The sequence below is a fragment of the Protopterus annectens genome, chromosome 7.part0, assembly GCF_019279795.1.
Source record: "Protopterus annectens isolate FY-2018-M chromosome 7.part0, PAN1.0, whole genome shotgun sequence".
Lineage (NCBI taxonomy): Eukaryota > Metazoa > Chordata > Ceratodontiformes > Protopteridae > Protopterus > Protopterus annectens.
In genome coordinates this window covers 1787818526-1787845221 of record NC_056739.1, presented here as the reverse complement: position 1 = coordinate 1787845221, position 26696 = coordinate 1787818526, and positions in this window count along the sequence as shown.

Genomic DNA, 26696 nt, shown 5'->3' with positions numbered 1-26696 from the left:
TACTTGGTTAAAGGAACTAACCCTTCATCAGCCGATATATAAGCTACATTGACATGATAGATTAATATCCCAATATATTGCTAAGCACTGGAACAAACGTCTACTACATGTCAAGCAGGATAGTACCCTTGCTATCTTCATGGTAAAACTTAGACAATTGGATGGACAGCCTCAAATGCACCCTGGTCTATCCTATCTTGCCTTCCTTGATGCTAGAGGGAGCTTTTGGAAAGGTGTTTCTGGATAGGTTTGCAATGGACAGCAGACTGATTGCCTAGTACTTACCTATGAACCTAAAATCTGCCTATTAACTCATGCTATTTCTCCCCTGCCATCTCCCCTCTCCTTATTCTCTGTTGCTTTTAGGACTGCCTTTTCAGTTCTTAATAACATTAACCTAACAACCATCCAAATAAATGCCCTGTATTGTTTTAGTGAGGAGTCTCTATGAATGTTCCAATTGTTGGATGTGCCTGGTTAGGTACATATTAATTGTTGGATGTGCCTGTTTAGGTAGATACCAAAGGGGGCATTATACTTAATGATAGACTGATGAATGCTGAATAAGTGTTGCAATGTCCTTCTTGGATCTAGATGCCATACCTTTTTTTATAAGTTGCACAACATAGAATGATTTCCTCACAACTTTAGACACATGATGGTCAAAGACTAGATTACTGCCTATGTGTGTTCCCAAGTCCTTGACTAATGGGTTGAGTATCAGCAGTATGATGTCAATATGATAGTTATCAGGAGTGAATAAATCTCCCCGAATGATGCTATTATGGATTTTTTGGCATTTAATTTTAGTCCATGACTCTAACACAAGTTATTTGTCTGTGTCAGCCCCTGCTGGAAAACATTAGCATCAGTGGGGGATTCTATGACTAGTCCTAATTTGTAATCATCTTATAATTTTAATTAGCTATAGGCCTTTGACATTAGACTTGACCTCAGAGAAGTAAATATCAAAAAGGATCAGTCCCAGGACTGAACCCTGAGGGACTCTACTTGTGACTGGCATCTTTGTAGAGGTAGACTTCCTAATTTTAACTCCTGAATCTTGTCTGTGAGCCAGCTGTCTATCCACTGAGTGATGTAAGCATTTATACCTAAACTCTTGAGTTTGTCAACAATGGCCAAGTGAGATGTTGTGTCAAATCCTTTGACCAGGGCAAGGTAGGCAGTATGAACTGTTTTGCCCTCATCCATTACTTTGGTGACCTTCTCAAAGAAGTCTTCCAGGTTGAGTATTCAGGACCTGCTATTGACAACTTGAAACTGGGTTGTATCCAGTGTCCAGAGGTTTCCTAAATTATTATCGATCATTTTCATGATAATTCTCTCCATGGCTTTGCATATTGGAGTAGTGAGACTTTTGGGTCTGTAATTTCCAGGGTCTGTAGATGGCCCACCTTTGTGCAGAGGAGTGACTATTGCTGTTCTCCACTCTTAAACAGTGATTCCAGATGGCCTGATAGGGATGTTTCATTCTATTTAGAAGGCATCCTAGGATGTTGTCTGGGCCCATTAATTCAGTGTTCTTGGCCTTATTGAGAGTATTGAAGATCTGTTCCCTAGTGATAACAGAGGGAGTTCTATTTAACAGTATTTCCTGAGGAGGAGGTTGAGGGGCTGAGCGTGGTAAAGCCAGAGCTGAATTTGTCTGCCTGTAGGCTTGATATATCTTCTGGTTCAGTATAGGTGGTACCATTAATAATGTGCTCTAAACACAACTGTGTATCGCCTTTGATGTTGCAGACATAGCTAATGAACGTCTTGTGGTTACCCATGACCTGATAGACTGAATTTACCACACATTTATTTGTCCTCTGAGTTGTTTGTTTAGTTTGACAAGATTGCTTTTATCCTACTGGGTGCTACACCTCCTAATTTTTGCCTTGATGTCTTCCTTCTGCTTTAGACACTATTGATGTTGTGATTCTACTACAGGCGTCTTGTTTTTTTTTTAGTGAGTTATGTACTAATTTATTCTTGATGGGTACAGCTGTCCCATGTAGCAACAACGTACGTGTAGAGGGTTTCTGTAAACAGTTCCATATAGGCAGCAGTGCTCACAGGGTTTATGGGGCTTGAAATGTTGCCATGTTATCACTTAATTGTAGGATGTTAGCCTTAGAGTAGCTTCTGAACATTTTCAGGGTTAGCTGGGGTACCAATATTTATTTTTACTTCAAAGGAGACCATTTTGTGGTTTAATCTTACTAGAGAGGACATTACACTAGGGAGTATGCAGGACTCTCTATATTAATGACCAGCAGATCCAGTATGTTTGCCACTTGGTCAGCGTATTGACAATCTAGTCCAGGAAGTTTGTGTTTACAAAATTCAGGAATCTCTGTGGCTGCATGTTTGATGTCATACGTGATTCCCAGTTAATAATGAGGTGATTATAGTTTCCCATGAACATTGTATTGGTTGGATGGAGAGTGTTTCTATTAAGCTTAAATACATGTCATGTGTTTCCTGGGTCATGGGGGACCTATAGCTTGCAAGCAAGTGGTAATGGATTTTGCCTATTGTGATTTGAACATGAAGAAGCTCAGTTGCATTGTTCTATTTGACCATCCTTGAGGTGCATTTATTTTTGATATAAAATGAAACACATCCACCTTGAGTCCCTGTCTGTCTAGTAGCTGGTCTAAATGTGTGGAAGGCATTATAACCTTGCACTGTCAGTGTACCCTCCATGTCTCTAAACCATGTCTCAGTGATCACAAAACCGTCAACATTCTCTAGGGTGAGGAGAGCTTCTTGTGAGTGGAGCTTTTTGTTTAGAGTCCTAACATTCAGCAGTAACACCTTTAGATTTTCTTTATTTTGATTTGCTATTTCAAAGTAAGTTCAGTTTGACATTGTAAAAAACAACAAAAATAGAGCTTAAGGAAGCTCTATTTTTGTTGTTTTTTACAGTTTGTGGTTTGTGCATTTTAGATTTGCTTGTCAGTTTGACATTGCCTAAAAGAAGGACTATGGGGAAGGACAATGTTTTAGCAAGTATTCAAAAGACTAGAAGGGAGAGGTGCAGACCATCTCTGGCTAAGCAGCATGGTCAGTTGACCATCTCCTTCCATGATTAAAAATACTGCACACCTTAGAATGACAATATAAACTATGCCAATTATTAAAGGCAGTCATCTGATGTTTGCATTGTAGCATCATCCTTGGAGAAGGTGAAATGCTGCTCAATACTAGGCTCATACCAGCCTGGGGCACTTATTCCGAATGCTCCATGATGTCACTCTTCATATATTCTACGGGAGATATGTCTCAGGTCACTTACACCCACATGGACTATGACCAATTCATAACTAATCTTTGTGGGCCAATGACCTGAGTGCTTGCATAATATGGTGGAGCATGGCCCCTGATAAGCAGATAACTGTGACTTTCTTTGAATTCAGCCTGGTGACAGGGACTTTGGTGTGTCTCACACTGGAGTCTGCAATGACCAGACTATTGGATTGTGTGGTGGCTTGCATTATGGGCTTAGAAGTACACGTCTCTGAGACGTGGCTGTATGTATTGTATGGGTGTTGTTTTGAAAGACTGCATTCAGGGCTGCTGAGGGTATTCATTATGTGCACTTCACTGAGGTCTTTGAAATTTAGGAAGGTTACATTGTAGAGCTTCAGCATATGTGGGTCTATGTATATGATTTGTTCTGTTTGTGATGGTGCAGTGTTTGTAGCACTGAGAAGCTGTTTAAATTGTTTTGTTGTAGCATTATACTCACAAGCAATCTTTCTTGATGTTTTTTACACCAAGAGGTTAGCAGCACCCTGTCCAAGTACAAATGCCCAGAAAGTAAATTATATCTATAAAACTACCCTTAGAACTAAAATCTGTAACTTAGTGTGGCTAAAACAAAACCTCTGCACTGAATCAAGTTTACGGCAGCTAGGCTGCATATCAGACAGCACTAATATGAAATCTTAATACAACATAACACAGTCTAGTGCCAGACCCAAGAGACCACCCAAAGAGACCTCTGTATAACCCAGTCCACAGCTTATGTTAACCAACCCAAGTAATGGCCCAGACAACATGGATATGCAATTTCAAAATGTTTCCATAGCAAGCTTGATAAATATGGGCATCCTGAGACAATGTAGCCATTGTCTGATTTTCACAGACAGACATTTTATTCTTAAAGAAATAAACACACTCAAAGGCAGCACACATGAGTGTGCAAAACTGGTGGTCAGTGGTGATACCTTCACTGAGTAGAGTGGAATAGTGAATTTGCTGACTGACAAATTCATCTCAGACTTCACCCCCACTCCTCCCCCTACTTCTAGACATGAAATATCTACTAACATAACCCCCCAAATGTTAACAGGGAGCAGTTTCTAGTGGTGTTCAGTAAGGCCAAAAACGCACCCCCAGTGGGCCCTGACAATATCTTGGTAGGCCTCCTAAATAGCTTGAAACATGAACTATCAGAACCACTTGAGTCACTTTTCAACTATAACCTCAAAAAAGGCTTTGTACCACGAGAATGGAGAACGACAATAGTTATCCACTTCACAAGGGCTGATCATCAACTGATTCCTGAAACTATAGACCTATTAGTCTGACTAGTCTAAAAAGCAAAGACATGGAACAAATTATCATGGAAATGATCAACAAAAACATAGGCAACCTTCAGACACTGGACCCAATTCAGTTTGGCTTTGTCAAGAGAAGGTCATGCCTGGTAAACATGGTGGAGTGCTTTCAGAAGGTCACCAAGGCAATGTATGAAGGGAAAAATTATGCATACCACCTATCTGGAACTGGCTAAGGTATTTGATAAAATATCCTATTTGTGTATAGTTAACAAACTCACCAAACTGGGCATAAACCCCTACATAAGTGGATTTCAAGCTGGCTCAAAGACAGGACCCAGGAAGTCAGGATCAGTGAGACCACATTCACTAAGAGACCAGTCATCAGTGGGATACCTCAGGGCTATGTGAGGGGACTGCTCTTATTTGGCATCTACTTCTCAGAAATAAAGGCCAATGGCAAGGGCCTTTGGCTGACCAAGTTTGCAGATGACTACAAACTTGGAGCTATCATAGTTTTCTCCCATGACATGAATAGCTTACAAGAGGTTCTAACACAGACAAATGACTGGTGTCAATGTCATGGATTAAAACTCAATTCCAAGAAATGCATTATAGTACCTTTCAGGAAAACTGACACCCAGTCTAATTATTTAATTGAAAAGTCTACCCTAAGAGCTGACCTGGAAGTCAGGGATCTGGGAACATATTCAGGCAGTAATCTGGCCTTTGACCAACATGTGGTCAAGGTAGTAAAATAATCATTCTATGCCACCCAACGTATAACTAAGGGCATGGCATTCAGGTCCAAGGAAGTCATAATGTCAGTTTATTTGGGCCTTATTAAATCCATTATTGAATCTAATGTCCACTTCAGCAAATATCTGTCCAGACCTATGCAACATCTAGAACACCCACAAAGATTCCTTACCATGAGAATCTAGGGTATACATGCATTTTCCTATATGGATTGCCTTAAAGTCCTATCTCTATACTCAGTCTCCTACAGGCTATTGAGCACAAGCTATGCCTGCCTTACAAGGCATCCTCAGATCCAGCTCTGATGGATCTTCAGCACATCAGCAAAATGAGCAACTTCAGAATCACTAGAGCCAAAGATTAAAGTTTTGCTTGTGACATTAATAAGACATGTTGGCAAAACAGATATGTGTCTCAGAGGAACCCGTTCTCTGGAACAAGTTCCCCATCTATATGAAGCAACATATATCCCTAACCTTATATAAGTATAACCTTGAACAGTGGATGGGAAATTGGAAATTCACACTAGGTCTGGCATCCCACAGTGGAGGCAGAAAGCAATTCCAAAACTAATACACTACCCATACCATTAGAAACTTCCTGACATAACCTCTCCTAATAAATTCTCATGATACATAGGGACACAATTGGGTTGGGTTGTGAGACCTGGCTTATAAAGGCCCTGGTGGTTATTAGCCTAGTATATACCCATGAACTTATACCTGACAGCATTCATATTTTATTTATCTGCCTTTGTTACCTGCCTATTGGAATATGGTACTAGATGGACTGAGTGCTGTTTTGATGGATGCACATTGAGACTTACTTTCCACTTCATTATTTGTAATCAGCATCTGTAAATCTGACCTGAATTTAGCAGTGCATATAAATTATTCTCTATATCCGACCAGCACTTAAATATTTCAGTGAAAGAAGTACAGTCCAGGCATTTCTCCTATTATTAAATAGATAAGACTTTATGAGTTTATTAATGAAGAAAATGCAGCACATCTTGTTTCAGACTGAAGTACAATTAAGAGGCAAGCTGGAGAAGTAACTGGCCATCTATGGTACCTTAATACTGTGCAGTTCTCCAGTGCAATGATGCCATCCAAGACAGAGTGAGCACATACAGAAAATGTGTGATCACTCAGACTTCAATTTTGCAAGGGTTGTCCTTTGGATTAATCATGAAAGGCCTTGTTTTTTTCTCATGTGGATTTGTACAGACAAGATACATATACATTTCTAGCTTGGAAAGATTGTTAATGGGATGTGTAAATGTAGTGTGTGCCTCTTGTGATGTCTGTTTTGCAGAATTTAACATCTAAATGTCGATTGCTTTGCTATAAGGGCAGTTTGAATATTAGGAGAACTCTCCAACATTGGAATTTAGCCCTGTTGTAAACAGTATACACTGCTGAATTAACATTTTACATTAAAAGTCAAGACAGATACATGTTGGTTCAAGACAATTTGTAGTACTGAAAACAAAAGCTAGTTATTAATTTAATTAATTAATTCCTAATACTGAAGCAGAGGCAAGACATTTATTTGCAACACTGACTGCCGACTTTCCTCAGATCCATTGTTAAAGGCCAGCAGCAGACAGTACTGGGATAAATGATTTTTGTGATCTGCTGTGGATGCCAGCAGATATTGCAGAGGCAGTGTCAGAGCCTGCGGTCCTCTGAGACACGTATCTGTTTTGCAAACATGTCTTAATTATGGTGGTGAAAATTTGCAAAGAAACTGGTTGGCTTGAAGGAACATGGGTTGATTCATCACTTTTCTAAAAACAGTTTCAATCCATTGTTACCAGATTCATTATTTGAATAATTTATCTGGTAAGCTTTGGGTGTCATTTTCTGGACTTGATGATTTGGTCATTTGGAATGGTTCTTCTTGCCATTCTGTCAAACATGGATACTGCTGTTACTACAGCACTTTGTTCTTTGGATAATATTATTTAAATTTCTCATGAGATTAAAATTATTGTCTGTTCTCAGTCTGCTCAAAGTACTTTATTGCATTTAATCATTTAACATATAAAAGCCCACAGACTGCTGTCAGTTGGAAAAAAAACAAATCCTCTTTATATATCAACTATGTTAGGCAAGAAATGTGAAAGTTATTTATCCTTCCATAAAAATCAATGTTAGAACAAAACAAAAAGAAAGTCACTAAGTCACTTCATCAAACAGGTTTCTATATTCTGTCTCATTTTATAAGTTTTAACAACAGTACTTTCAGATTGAGCCATAGGTCACACAGTCTGCTCTTAGCTTTGTACCTTCATCACCAGGGGTTTGGATGGTCCAGCAAATGATTTTGGAACTTCACTGACACCCCTTCACTGGCATCAGTTTGCCAGTGAATGATAGCTTTGAGTCCATGCATTTGAGAATTACCCCTGATGACCTGTTTATCTCTTTTATGTAAATTATGGAACTCCATGGAAAACTCTTGTCATTCTCTTTGCATTGAAACAGAGCCTTCTATTGTCTCTTCTTTACTGCTAGAATGTTTTCTCCTGTGACAATTAATGGTCCAGTCTATAAAAATGTTGCATGTTGTGTTCAACATGATATTTTTCCTTCCTGCTGTCTGTTTCCACACTAGTTAATGCCCTTCTCCATATTCTCTCTAATCTTGGAAACATGATACAATGACGTGCATCAGCTGGTGAGAGAAAAGTTTTCTTTAAGGTACTGACCATAACTACAAAGATGGCTGGATACACTAACCAAGAATCTATGGCCATTTTGTTTAAGATCTCTTCTTATACTGGAAAATACAGTCCTTCATCAAAAGAGAGACACAGAGTAGTCCTGGCAAACATAGTGGCACCTTCACTCCATGCAGTAAATTCTGAAGCTCCCATTCCTTAGCTCCTTGAATGCAATTTAACAAGGAAGTACAGCAAAAACTTTCCTCCACTCCTCCAACTATCAACATGGCACAATCTGTCAATCTCTCTATCTATTTCTGTCGGTGCATTTGGTGCAGGCAAAAATTTGTTGTAACAGAAAAAGGTTAGGTCTTTATCATCTATCACTTCAGGGACACTAACTAATCTAATGTTTCCTCATCTCTGACAATTTTCAAGATCATCCAATTTATCACACAGAGCTGAAATCCTTTCTATTGTCACTTTTATTTGATACTGTTGTTCTTCTATCATGCTATCATGCAATTCTTCTCTTGTAAGAAGAGCTTCATGGCACCATATCTGTCAACCTCTTAGCTCAAGAAATCTGGACACAATCTGACATAATGGGGGGAACAAAGGCCAAAAAATAGGGGCATATTTTAAATATTGCTTTTATAAACTTAGAAATTTGCTTGAATAACAGAATTTGTGTTAGAATATATTTTCTGAAGGATATTAAGTCTGAAACTCAAATACATGTCACTATTTAGTGATTTTAATCATTACATCATTCCACTGATTTCTTAAAAAATATATTTTAATGAGGAACAGACCAAAAATATGCAGCAAAACTCTGGACATTCTGCAAAACTCTATACAGCTATGAAGTATGCATGGCACTCAACTCATGCTGTACCATTACTAAAGATTCCTGCTTGTGCTTAATTCACTGTTAAGGCTGTTTCATTGCCAGTATAAAGGTCTATGACATTTCCACCATACCATCTATCACCGTCCCTTCTCTCAGACATTCAGGTCTCAAAGATTATACAGAATCCATTCCTTCCCTTCTGCTGGCATAGTTTCTGCTATCACTTACCATTTTTATCAAAGAAGGATTAGAATTTAATATGAGGCATACAGAGGTCAAGAAAAATCAGACCACCTTGTCTGTCTGCTGTCCATACCCCCTTCCCCAAATACTGGCAGGAATTGTATAACTTCTAAGATGTCTGTATGTATGCAGCAATATTACTTGTTTTGCATGTATCATAGTTTTTTTTTCCAACAAATTACACAAGAAAAAAAGAAAAGGTAGTGCAACCACATTGTTTATTATCTGGGTACTAAATCAGTTTTTGCTAGAACAGTAAAGTATATTTATTTGTGGAAGAAACCAGACACTTCAGCCTAGACACTAAATGACAAGATGTGATTTTCCAAAGTAAAATATGCTGTTGTCTGTGCTGTACTCTTTTAGCATGCAGAGTTTGCTAAACTTTATTACTTTATGGTAAGTGTCTACTATGAGCACAGTTTCCAATTCATGTGCATAAATGGAGAGTGGGACAAAGACGCCAAAGTGAATAGCTACTTTTAGTGCAAGCATAAGACTGAGGGCAGAAAACCGAGCACACAATAGGCACTGGCTTGGATAATGGACATTCTGAAATATTTGAGACATGATAAGAAGCAGAGATACCTGATCTGTGACCATCTGTAAAGGAAGGCAATTCAATGGCAAGTCACACATTGGTATAGCAAGATCTTAAAAACCTTGGAATAAAAATGTCACTAAGCTCCTCTGAAACTGGACAGCGAAATATGGCATTGATTCAAGATATGATTCTTTAGGAAATAAAACTTAATTTCTCTGTCAGACAACTATCCACAATAATATGTTTTTCCTTTATTTGGACCAACTAAGACCATGGGAATACTTTATCCCACGCCATACATCTCAACTTCTTTTCTCAAGAATTTTGTACACAGTCAAAATTAATGCTGGCCAAAGGGCCACAAACAGGAACAGATTTTAAATATTGTACTAATAAATTTAGAAGGTTATTAGAATCATAGCTTTTGCACAGGCATGCATTTTCTGAAGGATATAAAGTCTGAAACTTAAATGTCTCTCATTATTTAGAGACTGCAATCATCAATGATTTGGAGAAAAAAATACAAATATTATGAACAATAGATCAAAAATCTAGATATTCTATGGAGTTCTTGACAGCTGATAGAAATGCCCCACACTACTAGTCTAAATGTCAAGTATACCTGGCTTTTCCCTCAATGAATTTGAGTATGTATGCGCATATCCCTACAACAGTCACTATTTTGGGGATGCCTTTCCTAGAGAAGCCCTGGAAAGACATTCCAGGTCCTTTTCTTGCATCTTGCTCATTGGCCCCCTCACACTAATATCCACAGTGTTTGACATTATAATTAGATCTATGGTGCATGGTCTCCAACATAACCATATTAGTACATCTCAGTATGGTAAGATCATTTTCCTCATACTTAAATATTTACTTCAACAAAAGAGATGGGAGACTGGGTCTTCCTATTTTTCCTATTGATGCCACAGAAGAGTTCTCAAAATACTTGGTAACCTTTCATTATAAGATGTGGTTGAAAAAAGGAATCTGAATATAGGGCAGGTTAGTATTACTGAAGGAAACAGTGAGCGCGAATTACTGAATACTCAAAGCAGATTAAAGGAAAATGACATATTTTTCTATGGCTAATTAAGCCACTGTCTTTTAGCCAGATATAATAGTTTAACTCATAAGGCATCACAAGCACCTTTTTATTTTAATATATATATCCGTAAAATTCACACTAGAAACATAGTCAAATGCATAGAGAGATGCATTCTTGATGATGACCATATGCAACAAACTCTAGAAGATTTAGTATTATTGCTTGGAAATGTTTACATAGATATTTTTTATACCCCAAGTAGACTCCAGAAACATTTCCCTCATGTAGATAGCAAATGTTGAAGGTGTGATAGGGAAGAAAATGATACCTGGGAACATATTTTCTGGGAGTGCGGTGGTTTGGCGGACTTTAAGAACTCCCTGTGGGATGCACTGTTGCAGATGCTGGTTGGGCAGATTGGTGTGATGAAGGAGATGATCTTTCTGAGCTATGATATAGAATCAGAACAGCCTAGACATGGTAGGTCCTTACTGTGTCTAATTATGATGGCTGCCAAAAAAGCAATTACTAGAAAATGGAAATCAAAATCTAAACCAACTGTATTAGAAGTACTGAATATAGTAACAGAGATAAAACAATGGGAATTGAGATCCTTAGAAAAGGGTAGGAGCAAACTACATAGAAAATCATATAAATTGTGGGAACAATACATACAGGGGAGGAATGTGGTTTAAAGGAAGGTAGGTTTGACTAAAAATGATTGGGTAGATTATAAGTAATGCATAATGTTTACAAATGGAAGTGTGTCAGTATGGCTTGTGATGTAAAATGCTTGCAACTAGGACTGTGTTGGTGGGGTTTATTTTCATTTATATACATGTATGATTGTTTATGTCATAAGTAATGGTTTAATAAAGATGTTTATTGTTTAAAAAAGGGAGGCAGGAATCAAACAATTTATGTAATGTTGCTTAGGTTATATGATATATAGCAGTATGTGTGAAGTATAATGTTTGTTAGTGTTAACTTATTAATGCAGTTTGATTACCTTTGTATAAATGTAAATTTGCCTAAGTCACAAGTGATAATTCAATAAAGGTGTTTAAAAAATATCACCCAGGTTTTGAGTAGAATGTCAAAAGCTGATGGAGACAGCAGAGAGATGGGAATGATCAGCATATATGACCTTAGGTGTCTCTGGGGGGGATGCTAGTTTAGCTTAATCCTCATGTGTTGGATCTAGCTGTGCATAGGAAACAACGTGCAGTCAATGTCTGGGAATATGCATTAGGAGACATAGCTTCTTGAAGAGGTATTGTGGGAATATATACATTCTGCCACCAGAGGGAGAGTATTGCAGAGCCATAAAGAAGTTAAGGCTCATCAGAAAGCCCCTGATGACATAAATGCTGATGGTCTGTCATGGATGGCTGTTGTTTTTGGTAATGAAGGAAAGGATAGGCCAAATTTGTGACAAAAGAACATATTTGGTAGGCAGCAGGAGACAAACGGTATGTCCATATCTGTCTATATCGATCAATATATATATATATATATATATATATATATATATATATATATATATATATATATATACAGAAACTCATTTTATCACTTTTGAAGATATGCAGCCTTTCAACCAGGCAGTTATCTTCAATATAAAGAGATAGGTTTTATGACGAAACAAAACAAGTGATAGTTTTAGAATCTCTATATTCTGCTGTTCATGCTATAATCATTATTTATATTTATTTGAAACAGCCTACACAGGACCTTATTTATTCCTATGAGATTAGTCTAGTACTTTCTTGAGGTCTCCCAACCTTGTTTGGTATTACACACTACACAAAGAAAGTGGGTTTTGACATATGCTAGGGACATTCACAAAAACTGAACCTCCTTTGGCATTTATTGAAGCTACCTGCAAATTTCTCCTTAACACAAGATTCATGCATAACCTTCCTACTAGTCAAACCACAGGCTTCCAGCAGATTTGAAGTTCATCATGAGGCGATATAAATCTTTTATCCCACCACCAGCCTCCTACTGTTGGTCCAGACTCTCCAGCAAAAAATGTGGTAAAAGAATGATTCATATTATACATATATGCAATACTGAACCCACATACCTTGCACATTACAGATTATTTCATCAAGGGCACCTCATCGCTATAATTGGATATTCACTATCTAAATGACTGTATCAACATACCTTCATAACTTCAAGTGGATAACAATAAAAATGCAAGACTTATACCTTTCTTGTTTCCTTTGACACTGGTATCCTTTAATGTTTTCATGCTGTATAACACTTGAGTTTGTGATAAACATTAGATATTTAGTCCCTGTTTTCCAACTTTTTAAACTTTTGAACTTATTACCTATATCAGTCCTACTGCATATTAAATTTCAAATTGTAGGTTGACGGAGTGCTCCCCGTCCCTCAGTGTTGTGTGCATGCCATCTCACACAGCTGCTATAAACTCTCAAGAATACTCCCCTCCCCCACCCTGGCTTACAAATAGTGAAATAGCCACCTATGCAAAGCAATGGAAACCCAAGTGAATTTAATGTGCAACAGAGATTCCAGTTAAAAAGTAGGTCACTAGCATTATGTACAATCTGCTATTTCAAGAATATTACTGCTATCAATAAAAACACGGTCTTTTTTTCCAACAACTTTTTATTTTATTTTACAACCAAAATTAACAATTAAGACAATCAAAACATGAAGAAAAACAACAAAATGATCAACTACATATAACTATATACAATCATCTATGACAAAATTCAGTATGAAGTATATACACCATTAATATTTGTCCAATAAAACTTGCAGTTTCTGCCAGGTTATTATTTTATGAGGTTATATTACATGTTCTGCTTAGCATAGTTTGCATTTCATTTTACACACAATTTTAGCTCAACTTATAAAGTCATTGAATAAGAGATCTTGTTTATTCTTCTAATTCATTGTGATTATGTTTCTAGCAATAGCCAAAAGTGACCAAAGGAGAGGTATTTGATATTTTAGAATTACACTTGGAATAGGAACATTAAATAACAACAAGAAATCTGAAACATGACATTTATCTAAGCCACAAAATATCTGAAGTCATTCCAAAATTGTAAAACAGCTCTACACTAAATAAATAAATGGATCCAATTAGCCTCCAATGTTTCATTGCATCTCCAACACTTTATTTCTTTACTCTTAGAAATGATTGCAATTTTATAGGGAGTAAAAAAACTTCTATGTAGAAATTTCCATGTAAACAATTTCCAGTAAAGAGAAGATGCAGTATTATTCACAGATTTTAATAATTGTTTTATTATCATTTGAAAAAGATTCTTTATTGACTTTTGTAGAGTGATCCCAAAAGGCTAAGTCAAATGGTAAAAATTCATCACATATGGTTTTATATATAGATGAAATGTACAATTTATTATCAATGTCTATCAAGTTGTTACACATTAAAAGTTGTAATTACTTTGGCAGTGAGTTTGTTTCTGAACTTATTGATATTTTCACTTTGTTCTCAATGAACTGCTGTAGTGTTTATTGGGATAACCAATTGTCTTGCTTAACATTATATCTAGCTAGAAGAAAGTTTGTTGAGTGAATCTTATCTAAAAATTGATACCAAAATTTTAGGTTATTATCTTTACCATTTAGAATTTTGCTTAAATTAAAGGACTCTAAACAGTCTGTCATGTACACAGTGGGAAATATAAGAAAAAAACAGCTGTTTAATATTATAATTACTTTCTATTACACTTTTAAAGGTAGTAAAGATTTGATTAATACCATAAGCGAAATCACTGAGCTTCTTATTATATAAACAATAATCTTGAAGTACCCAATACACTTTACTAATGTCTAACAAGGAGTTTATTTGCAATTCATAGTTCCTACTAGATACTATATGAGTTTAATGTAGCTGTTTCCAGCCAGACCTCTCAACCATCCTGAATAACTTGGTTTTTACTGAGTTTTGGGGTCCCAGTAATGGGGTGCCACGATTCCCGAGTGGCACCCCATTATTTCCAGTTTTTCTGATCTATTTTTTAAATTTTCATGCTTTCGGAGGTGATGCCATCACGTGTGCGATGACATCAGCTCTGTCAGCATGCTGCGCATCTGTTTGAATAGGACTGTGGCTAGATATACTTTACTAAGCTACCACACGTCTATCGCAGGGAGATTTACTTCTGCCATCAGGCAGAACACAGGAGGAGGATTACTTTACTTTCTGCCATTCAGGCAGAACACAGAATTTACTTTAGTTTCTGCCATTCGGGCAGAACACAGGATGTGGATGTACTTTACTTTCTGCCGTTCGGGCAGAGCACAGGATTACTTAATTTTGCCATGCAGAGCCAGTACAATCGTCGGACTTATCTTCTGGAAGTCAGCGCTTAGGCAGGGTGTGTGTATGTGTGTGTGTGTGTGTGTGTGTGTGTGTGTGTGTGTGTGTGTGTGTGTGTGTGTGTGTGTGTGTGTGTGCGTGTGTGTGTGTCTCAGCAAGCCCCCAGGACTGTATGATATGTCTCCAGAAGATAGAATAGGGGTAACTGATAAAAACAAATCTGAGACTTTGTTAATAAAAAAACACTCACTGCATTGCTGTCATTTACAGTGACAGGTACAATAGTTCTTATTAGAAAATGTATCAGATTTTGTGTTTCTTGATTTTACAAATTTGTTAATAGAGTATTCTTTCTGCATTAGGATAATGTAAAGCCACAGGATTTTTTCTCCCCTGGCCTCCGCTGAAAACAGGCTCTGTGGAACCTAGTCGGACTTTGCCAGTCAACAAATGATAAATAAATAAATAAATAAATAAAAAAAAATTTTCATTCTTTTGCGGCAAACTAGTCACATACATGATATCTCTAGGTCAGAATACAGTCTTGAAGCTATCCAAAGGTCAACAAGACTCTTGAACAGAAATGGATATTGGTAATTGTCCACACAGGAAGAGAATTAGATATTAGATAAGATTACCTTTTCTTTCTTTCTTTCTTGTACCTCTAAAGCATCTCAGAACACTTTTGTTGTGAGCATGTAAGATTTTTTTCTGGCCAGTTTTGATATTACTTCTCATATGAATTCAGTACAGTGCAATGTTCAAATGCTACCAGTGTGTTTAGAAATGGAATATATCTTAAAGAGAATATGGCAAACTTGGAGTATAAACATGGATTTTTAGAATATTAGATGGCTGATGTATTTATTTTTGAAAAATGATGCTACTGATTTGAACTAGGTTAACTCAGAACCAGAAACTTATTTACATAATTGTGTATGGTAGTGAACCACACAAGTTTTTCTCAAGAAATATATGCAGCATAACATTTCTATCAGGGAATCCCCTAGTACTACATTTGAGATGAGTTAAGCATTTGCTGATATGCATCTTATCTCAAACTCATTAGTATTTCTTAATTAAATTCCTTTTCTAATGCAAACAGCATATATCCATACTTCCACCCCTATCTATTCAGATTCACCTTCCATTGCACTATAGCTTAAAAAAATCTGTGGACTTACCAAACAAGGGGAGATAAAAGAAAAATAAATAAATTCATAAACTAATATTCCCTGCATGCGCTATAGAGTGCAGGACAGTTTTGGGCTAGATGGAGCTGGGTGCAGAGAGTGGAGATTAGAGCCCCCCACACTCCGCCTGGGTCAAAGTCCCCTTAATAGCAGTGGTACTGTAATTCCCCCGGCCCCAAAGAATCTATAAGAGAGGGATTAAGGGTAACTTTTGATATAATACCTTAGATTGCTGCAGTGATTTTGCTTAAGTATGCATAGACTCACTCACTGCAATCAGCATAGGTAATAGTGATTTGTAGGAAACTGTACTTGAAGGATCACCTTCGCTAGGCTTCACCAATGAGATCAAGGAAGAGGAACATTTGGATACAATAATCTGATAAGGAGCAGTCCCATCTCGCAAATTAGTGCATTAACTTAGAGCAAGCAGTCATATTCATCAGAAACTGAAGCCAGAAACATTTGCAGAGTTGGCTTCCCAACAGTAGGTTACATCTTTCTTTTATGAGTAGCCATTTGGCTTTTTCTAGGGTGGTGTGCGTGTGTGTGTGTGTGTGTGTGTGTGTGTGTGTGTGTGTGTGTGTGTGTGTGTGTGAAAATGCTTCCAATGGAATGCATCTGGTGGCTAGAGGTACTCGGGCTCAAACCCTGTACCTTGGGTACAGGTAAAAGCAATGTTTAAAATATGTCCCTGGTTTTTGGCCTTTTGCCCCCCTCCCAATTGAAAATAAGTGCAAGAAGCTGTGCAACATTTTTATATATATATATATATATATATATATATATATATATATATAATTTGTGTAGAAGTAGACTGTTATCATGGAAATGCTCTAAATAGGGCAGTTTTGTCATTATTGGTGCATGCATTTTTGCTTCATTGCCTACTGGAAAAATGTTCAAACAATAAATTTAAAATGCAGTTGTGTGTGGAAGTAGGCTGTTATCATGGAGATGTTCTGAATAGGGCAGTTTTGTCATTGGTTCATGCGTTTATGTTTCACTGCCTACTGGAAAATGTTTAAACAATAAATTTAAAATGCGCTCTAACTTAAGTCTAACAAGTGTGCTGTGTTATATAAAGAATATAATTTAATAAAGTCAGGAAGGTGTATCAAAGAATGCATGTATGTTTCTTGTTTTGTGTGCAGGGGGCCTCTGATTTGAAAACAGCCCAAAGGTAATCTTTATCCACCACTGGCCAGATGCATTTTCTTTGGATGTGGTGCGAGTTTCAATGCTGTTTCAATGAATGTGAGTTTCAAGGGTAGAGAGGTTTTAATAACAAGTCTATTTTCATTGTTAGACAGTATTGCTTTGTTTAGCAGATATCTATTAGTGTTTGCGCATTGTGCTATAAAATGTAAAAAAACTAAAATCCAAATCATTGTAGAAGTAAAGCAGTATGCACACATTAGTGTTTATGGTAAATGGGGTGAAATAGCCAGATAATGGGACATTGGAATGACTGCAGGGGGACTCTGGTGCTATATTTTTGTTCTGTTCTTCAGTTTGTGTTTCAAAGTTGGTATCCCACAATTCGATTAGAGTGGGCGGAGTTGTTTAATTATGTATGCAAATTTTACGTTAATCAACATACAGATTTGTACCTATTTTTCATGTGCCTTGCCCAGATTTTTGATGTTTCCAGGTTGAGAGGTATGTTTCCAGCTTGAAATGTAGATAGTGCTTAGCCAGTGTAATACTATGCTGATAATAATCAATTTTGAACATAATTCAATGTTAGGAAAGCCAATTCCATTGTTATTCCAGCCTCTTACATGCCAATTATAAGCTATCCTCGGTTTTTGAGGGAACCAAAGAAACTTAAGTAATATACTATTTATTTGCTTGAAAAAAAATTTGGAGGAATTAAAAGCAGGGATTGTGTGTAGAATAAAACTTTGAGTAAAATAATTTTTAACAATATGAGTCTTATCTTCCATGATAAAAACATGTATTCCAATTATTAGTTAACCTGGTAATAGTGTTTAATAGAACAGTATAATCTGAAAGCATCATCTCTTTCCAAGTGGGTTTTATACTTGTCCCCAAATATTGTATTGTTTTATTTTCCCATTTAAAGTTTTTATAATCTTGCAAGTTTTTATTAATTCTCTTGTTGACTAATAGTGTTTCAGTTTTGCTCTGACTAAATTTTAGAACTGAACTTTTTTCAAAACAATAGATTGAGCTGAAGATATAATGTAAAGAAGAATCTATATATTCACTTGTTAAAAGAATACCAGATGCAAACAGCTATATTTTTGAACAGTGTTAACAATTTAAAGGAAAGCATTAAGAAAATCGCTTTATATTAATATAATTTCTTATGATATTAGAAAAGGTTCTATCGACAGAGCAAACAATAAGTGTGACAGCGGGTAACCTTGTTTTGTACCTTTTAAAATTTTAAATAATGAAAATAAATATGACCCAGTTTCAGCATAGGCTTGGGAATCATTATATAATCTTAATATTACATTTATAAAATCAAGAGAAAAATTAGATCCTTTAAGTATTTTGTACAGATAAGACCAGCTAATAGAGTCAAAAGCTTTATCAGTATCTAAGGTAATAATAGTAAGTTGCTTTTTGGTCTTATTAGCAATATCAATCAATTGTAATAATTTAATAATATTGTCTTGAACTGTTCTATATAATACAAAACCTGTTTGATCATAATCTATTAAATTAGATAGGATATTATTCAATCTCTTAGCCAATATGGACAGATTTTTTAATCAAAATTTAACAAAGAGATAGGGCTATAGGGGAACAAAGTTATGAATTTTTACCATGTTTTAAAATAGGAGAAATCAAAGAATATTTCCAAGAAGGGGGAACATTTAATCCATTTTTAATTATAGAAAATGCATTTAACAGTATTTTTAAAGTTGAATCTTGGAAAATGTTATATATTTCTGAAATTATTCCATCTAGACCTGGGCCTTTATTATTTTTCAAAGTTTTAAGTTGGTCTTTCAATTCCAATAATGTTATTTGTTTATCTAGTATCTTATTTTGTCATTTTGATGTTTTATTTATGATGTTGTTTTGAAGAAATTTATCAGTTATGTCCTTATTCTTTAGAGGAAGATTTTTATCATTACTTGATTTATAATATGCTCTAAATGCTTCTAATATACCCTTTAAATATTTTTTTTGTTTGTTTCTTTTTTTGTGGAATGATCTGTGTATTTAATTTCATTAATACAGTTTTAGTTATTCCCCGGGATTCATGAAGCTCAGCGCAAGGCCGGCGTAAGGCCTGCGCCGGCGGTGCAGTGAATAGCTGGCGTAGTAGCGCCATATGCATATTAATGAGTGTGCGCCGCAACCACAGACACGTGCGTAGGGTACGTGAGCGAGCCCAAGTAGGATGCGTCTGTAGGCATGGTTAAGCCGGCAGGCGAAGAGCAACCTAAAGTGCTGGCTGCCATAGTCCGCCCAGAATAGAAATGGCAGCAGCCATGGCCCGTGCAGAATGAAATGCACGCAGAGTATGCAACAAAGTACCCGTCTCAACTAAACAGAGAAGCAAATAAAACCCATGCAGCCCGAACTGTACCTGTCCAAGGAACAAAGGATACGCGTAATACCGTGTCCGTCCCGCAATGTACTGTGAGTGTGCATACCCAGAGAAGGTGTACCGCAACATGCCAGCGCGCCGTCCCGACATAGCAGTAGCGACCAAGGTTACCACCTGTCCCACTTTGCGAGGGGCAGTCCCTGTATGGGCAGTTGTGTCCCGATTAAAAATATTACAAACGGCAAATGTGCTCAGATCGTAGGACAAAATGATATCCCGTATTTAATGTAATGTTTGCAAGAAATGGTTATTTCCGTAACTGAAATACCTAAATGTCACAAGAAACAGAATAAGCAACCAAACTGCCACAACAATAAGCTTTTATTTAGGCAAACAAGTGAAGTTCTATGCTATATAGTGACCGTGTGTATGCGTCGGCCTGTAAAGTCAGATGTGAGTCCCGGAAATATCCCACCTTGGCAACTGGAAAAGGTGGCAACCCCAGTAGCGACATGGGCATGGTCACCAGGGTTACCAGCTGTCCCAATGTGCCATGGACAGTCCCTGATTGGACAGTTGTGTCCCTGCAAAAATCGAAAAAATGGAAAATGACCTGAGATCCCCTGCCAAAAATATTTCCGCAATATACATGTAATAGTAGCATAAAACATATAATTTGTATATGAAACACATACATGGCATAAGAAACTGAATAAGGAACCCAAATGCTAACAGAATAAGCGTATAGTATGGCAAACAAGTGAAGTTCTGTCAACTGCACTTGCCGTGGGTATGTGTTGTCCTGCAAAATCCGAAGTTTCCACAAAACATGTCCCACTATGGGCATTGGAAAAGGTGCCAACCATAATGGTCACAAGCAGTACTGAGAGTACATAGCCGGGTAGCTGTGTTGACATAACAACAGGAAGGAATCAAGATACCTTAAACACAGGCAAACATGTGCATAGCAACATATCCCACACCCAGCAACGTCTCTGTCGCATACACTGGATGGCGTATGTTGAAGTGTAATATCCAGAAGCAGAACGCATGCATTCAGATGTAATACACAATAGCCTCATTGTAGCATGTCAGTCCCACCCATGTACACCTGTGCACCCAAACCTGCTAGAATCCGTGTGCAGCTATACACCTACACACAATGTGCATACCTGAAATGTGGTAAGATGTTTGTGTTAGGCAATGCCACGCAGGCAAATACGTACCCCACATGTCACCAACCCACCTCAGGTACAGATATGGAAATGGCTGCATGTGAATGTGTCTGCAGAATGTGTACATCCCGCATGTGGTATGTACCCGTCGAAACCATATAGGTTTGCATACGACACGGTGCACATAACTGTACACATGTGGACAAGTCGGGTTGTTGAACCACCGCATCGATGATTAGCTATGCAGAGAAGTCGATCACATATAGCGGAACACGTACCTACCAAACAGGACGTCCTAACAGGGTGCTACAGGCAAAGAAGGGGAAGGTGGGACATCACATGTGGAGAGTAGCGTTGCCGGACGGCCAAATACACACGGTCAAGGTAAAGGACGGAACCACATGCATATGGCCGGATGGATGTTGTTCGAAAAATATATATAGAAACACATATGAAGTGCCAGTTTAGACTCGAAATACTATATAATGCATTGAATTGTACCGTACAATATGGCAGTAGAACTGATCCTGCATGTAATTGGTGAAGCTAAGCTGTAGTGTGATGGAATTCTGACCCTGGCAGTAACCAGTACAGCAGGCTTATGTCTCTCACCATTAATTAACTGCTGGGTTACAGAACAATAAATGTATGTACATGCATAACATCACCCCTTCCCCTGAGGAGGATGGCCTTGTGAGCTCTATCGAAGATAAGAGTACAACTCCTTACCAGAGAGACAAAGCAACGTATTAAGTAATTAACTGACTACTGTATCGGAACAGTCCAGGGTCCTTGAAACAGATACAATCACAGAAGGACACTGTAATTGACCAGGTGCCTTGCAAGGCTGTGTTATTCTCATGGGAAAACATTTTAAAAGCACGACCTCAGCACCCACGTATGTATAGACTACTGCGGACCATAGTGATGGAAATGCCCTGTGACCGACCACGTCAGTAAGGTGGGCAAAAGCTGATTGTAAACATTATATAAAGAAATTGCTTACTGTATAGAGTCAGACAAAACTCTCATACTTGGACTGTATATTATCTTGCCTGCCTGTGTACACTACTAAAACGTTGTGAACCCGAGCCTCCTGTGTTATTGACTGTCACTTAGAAAAGCCTACTGATAACTACAGTCTGGTTTTAACAACTTATTTGACATTGTGATCCTTGTAATCCGGAATTCCCTTGGTAAGCTACAGTTCAGAGTGCATGGGTGGTTAGACATCTACGCAGGAGAATTTGCCTAAATGGTTCTTCATGAATGAAAAGACCTCTGACTGAATTGTTGTGTGTAAAGAGGCTGTCTACTGTCTGATCTGTGGCTGAAAAGCGGAAAACTGGATCCCAAGAAGAAAACGTGCAGCCTTAAACAGGAGGCTCAGGTAAGGAGTGTTTGCCTCTTTGTCTCTATTGTAGATCAGGGACCAGACTACATTGTGTTTCTGTTAACAGTTGTGATAGCGGGTCGAAGACCAATCCAAATAGTGTTAAATCTGGACATAGGTCAGGGGAACACACAGCAGAGTAAATAGTCATTGTAGACACTACAGTGGATACAGGGAAGGAGATACCACATGGTACGAGAGAAGGGTACGTAGCAGTCGTGTAGAGGATATGGGAGATTAGTGAACAAACAGATCATGTGATCCGCGTTTGACGGGTGACGTGAAGTATATGCAATCGCAGAGAGCACATAATGTGAGATATTCAGTAAAATGGGGTAATAAATATGACACTGATGGTATATTAGACAAAATATCGTTACTGAAACATTGTAATCCCTGAAAATGTGATGCACATGTTCTAGGGTAAACACCTGTCCCACCCTGTGAGGGACAGTCCCTCTTTGGCCAGTTGTGTCCTGCAAACAAACCGAACAAATGTCAAATGTCCTGATATCTCAGGACAAAGATTTCCCAGATATCTTTTCAAATGGTAGCATAAAACAGTAATTTTGTATCTGGAACAACAAAATATCATAATAAACAGAATAAGCAACTGAAATGCTACAACAATTGGTAGCTCTCCTGGCAAAAAGTGAAATCCTGTCCTATGTACTGGCCGTGGGTATGCTTTTACCTGGCAAATTACAGGTTCCGAACACTAATGTCCCACATTGTGCATTTGAAAAGGTGGCAGCCCTAAGATGTGCAGGTGACAAAACAGCGACAATTGGGTATCCGTCATGCACATAGGTGGATTGAGGTAGTGAACCGAAGGGAACAGAATACTACAAATGCGAAAGCATCATACGTACACAGAGAAGATCATAATACAGTAGTAGCCACAGCCCCCCCAACCCCCTACCACCTCCGATACCACATCCAGGATATGAAGCGGGAGGGCAGGCTAGTCCCCACACATTATCCTGTGGCAACAGAGGTATCACAACGACCAAATGTAACAGAAGCTATTGAAACCACATCCCGAACTCGTAACATACCTAGGGACACTCGAGTAAGAAGACAGTCACTAGAACAGAGTGAGGATATCTGTCAATTAATTGAAGTACTGAACCCTCATGCAGGACAGGAAGGCCAGGACCCAACCCCCGTAGTGTATAGACCGTGGACACCAGAAGATATCTGTAAAGTCACAGAGGGAATTCCCCATCTACAAAGTAATCGCTATTCACCATGCAATACCCCTGTATCTTCTGATCGGAAAACAAAGGGGGAATGGCGGATGGTACAGTATTTACAAGCTGTAAATCATGTAATAATACCTAGGGTACCGATGGTGCCAGACCCACACACAATATTGAATGCTATGAACATGCCACAGAAGTATCTTACCGTGGTACATATAAGCTATGCTCCCTTTGCAATACCTATACATCCAGATAGTCCGTATTGCTTTGCATTTACATTCAGGGTAACAGATACAGCCATACCCGGCTATCGCAGGGATACTGTGAAAGTACAATGATATTCCCACAGGAGATGGCTAGCTACATTCCGGTGTTTACTCCACCCGGGGCCAGTCAAGTTCTACTTTATGTGGATGATATTCTGCTTGCGGCCCCTACCCAGCAGCAATGTATGGAAGATACAATAGCATTATTGAGATATTCAGCAGAACAGGGACATAAAGTAAGCAAGCATAAATTGCAACTACAGAGAATACAGGTCAAGTACCTGGGATATGTGGTATCCAAGTAGGGTAGAACATTACATGACGATAGGAAGGTAGCAATGTCACAAGCACCCAAGCCAACTAACAAGAAGGGAATGAAGTCCTTTCTGGGCAGACTAACATTTGTCAAACCTGGTTACCAAACAATGCTTTGGAATCCGCTGTATTGTCTGCCTTAATCTTTAATACACCTATGGCAGCACAACACATACTACACTGGATTACAGTAGCAGAAACAGCTTTCTGCAGACTAGAACGATTAAAAGCTTAAACATCTGTATTAGGTCTCCCGAATAATCATAACACATGTTGTCAGACTGTAGATTGTAAGCGGAGATATATGACGTCAGTCTTGATGCAACAGCATGGAAGTAAGCAACGCTACATAGCTTACTACTCATTGCAGTTGGACACTGTGGCATGGTCAGTGCCACATTGTGTACAGGCAGTTGTTGTAGCACCCATGGCAGTACAGGCCCCGGCCTTAATGTTCTTATACCACCCTCTCACTGTGAGAATGTCTCATGCAGTTGCGATCATTCGGCTGCAAGAGAAGATAGTATTCCTGACCCGTGCTAGACATTTGTCTTGTTTGACCATACCACTGAGTCAACCTCATATGGTGATTGAACGTTGTACAATATTAAACCTATCAACGTCACGTCCGACACCTGTGTATGGCACACCACACAGTTGCCTATACGAAATGGATGAAATAACTACACACAGACATGATATCACTGATATACCCATAGATGATGCAGAGGTGACAGTTAATGTGTACGGATCATGTAGACAGAGTCCTACAGGAACGAATCAAGTAGGTTATGCAGTAGGTATTGATAATGAGATTGTAGACGCCCAAACCCTGCAGCATAACGTGTCTGCTCAAGCAGCAGAATAGATAGCTTTAACACGTGCTTGTACTGTAGCGAAAAACTGATGTGTGGACATATGTCCCGATAGTCAGTATGTTGTCTGTACAGTGCATGTTTATGAGCAGCAGTGGAAGAATAGGGAAATGATAACATCCACCGGTAAACCGATTAATCATGCGCAATTGATCTTGAATGCATTCCATTCCATTCAGTTACCCACTAAAGTAGGTAATTGTAAATGTGCAGGTCATAGAAAGCAACAGGATAACAGTAGGAAAGGTAAGGCATGAGCTCATGCAGCTGCAAAACAAGCAGCCTCACAGTTGGAAAGTGTTTGTTTGAATGAGGAATGACAATCCTCAGACATTTTAGATGTAGAAATTTTACAAACAATGCAAACATCAACTACGAAAGCAGAAAAGCCGACGTGGGTATGACGAGGAGCAATCCTTGAACACGGACTGCACATATCCACAGTGAGAAAGCCAATATTAACGTCTAATGTATTCAGATATGTGGCTTTGTGGAGCCATGGGTAGAGACATGTCTCAACAGGGGGGATGGTACATTTGGTTAACAGAATACCCCTAACATACGGAATTACGAACCACATACAAACATCATGAGCAGCGTGTCACATTTGCATTAGATATCATGCACAGGGAGCATTTAAATCGAAGGGAGTGAGTTTACCTACACCACCATAACCGTTCCGTACTATTTGTATGGAGTTCATACATCTGAATAAATGTGAAGGGAACAAATACTGTTTAGTGATTACACATATATATAATCAAAATGGGTAGAAGCATTCCCAACCATTAATCCGGATGCAGCAGCAGTGGCAAAGGTGCCAGTAAAATAAAGTATCCCTAGATCTGGCATGCTGTAAAGAAACTACAGTGACAATAGAACACATTTAGTGAACCAGACAATCACACAACTTGGGGGATTATTTTGTATTTCCATGAATATAGATTGCATGTACAACCCACAGTCAGCATGACTGGTGGCGCGGTACAATGGGATCCCGAGAAATAAGTACAGGAGGTTGGTGGGTGACACCCAGACGAGTTTCATTTGCTGTTCACCTCTAGCATTGCTGAGCATGACAACAGTTCCAAATGTAAAGTATTTCACCCCCTTCGAAGTAGTATGTGGAATGGCATATCATGTGCCAGAGTGGATAGCTGTAATGCCTGCAGAGCCGGAGGTGGATGGCTCATTAGCAGGTGACATGAGAGGATTGTTAACCAATAACACTGTTTTGCAGTTAGTCTTTTACAGATAAAGAGCAAGCGAAGCCGGACGCATAGCTGACACCAGTATCCTGTGTGTATGTCACTGTTATCCAAAGAAGATACTTGTCAAGTGGAATGTGTGAAGGTCTGTACCAGGTACTGTTGGCAACGCCTACTGCAGTAACGTTTGCGGAGAGGTCATCCTGGGTTCACCTCACAGTTTTCAAACCGGTAAAGGATATCAAGTCTGATTTACATCTCGTAGCTGATATACCATACAGACTGAATCACCCGGGCCAGACTGTATAACAATACAAAGCAACCCCTAAGACATTTGGTTTACTGTCTTACTGATCATACACCTATTAACCATGTTTGTGTTCAATTTACATTTGCTGGGACCATACCTGCATATAAATACACGGATACAAATGGTGATACGTGATGAACTGGCCCCAGAGTGGCTTCCAAACGTCAACACATACCTAGGCATGACGCGTGTGCATGTTTTT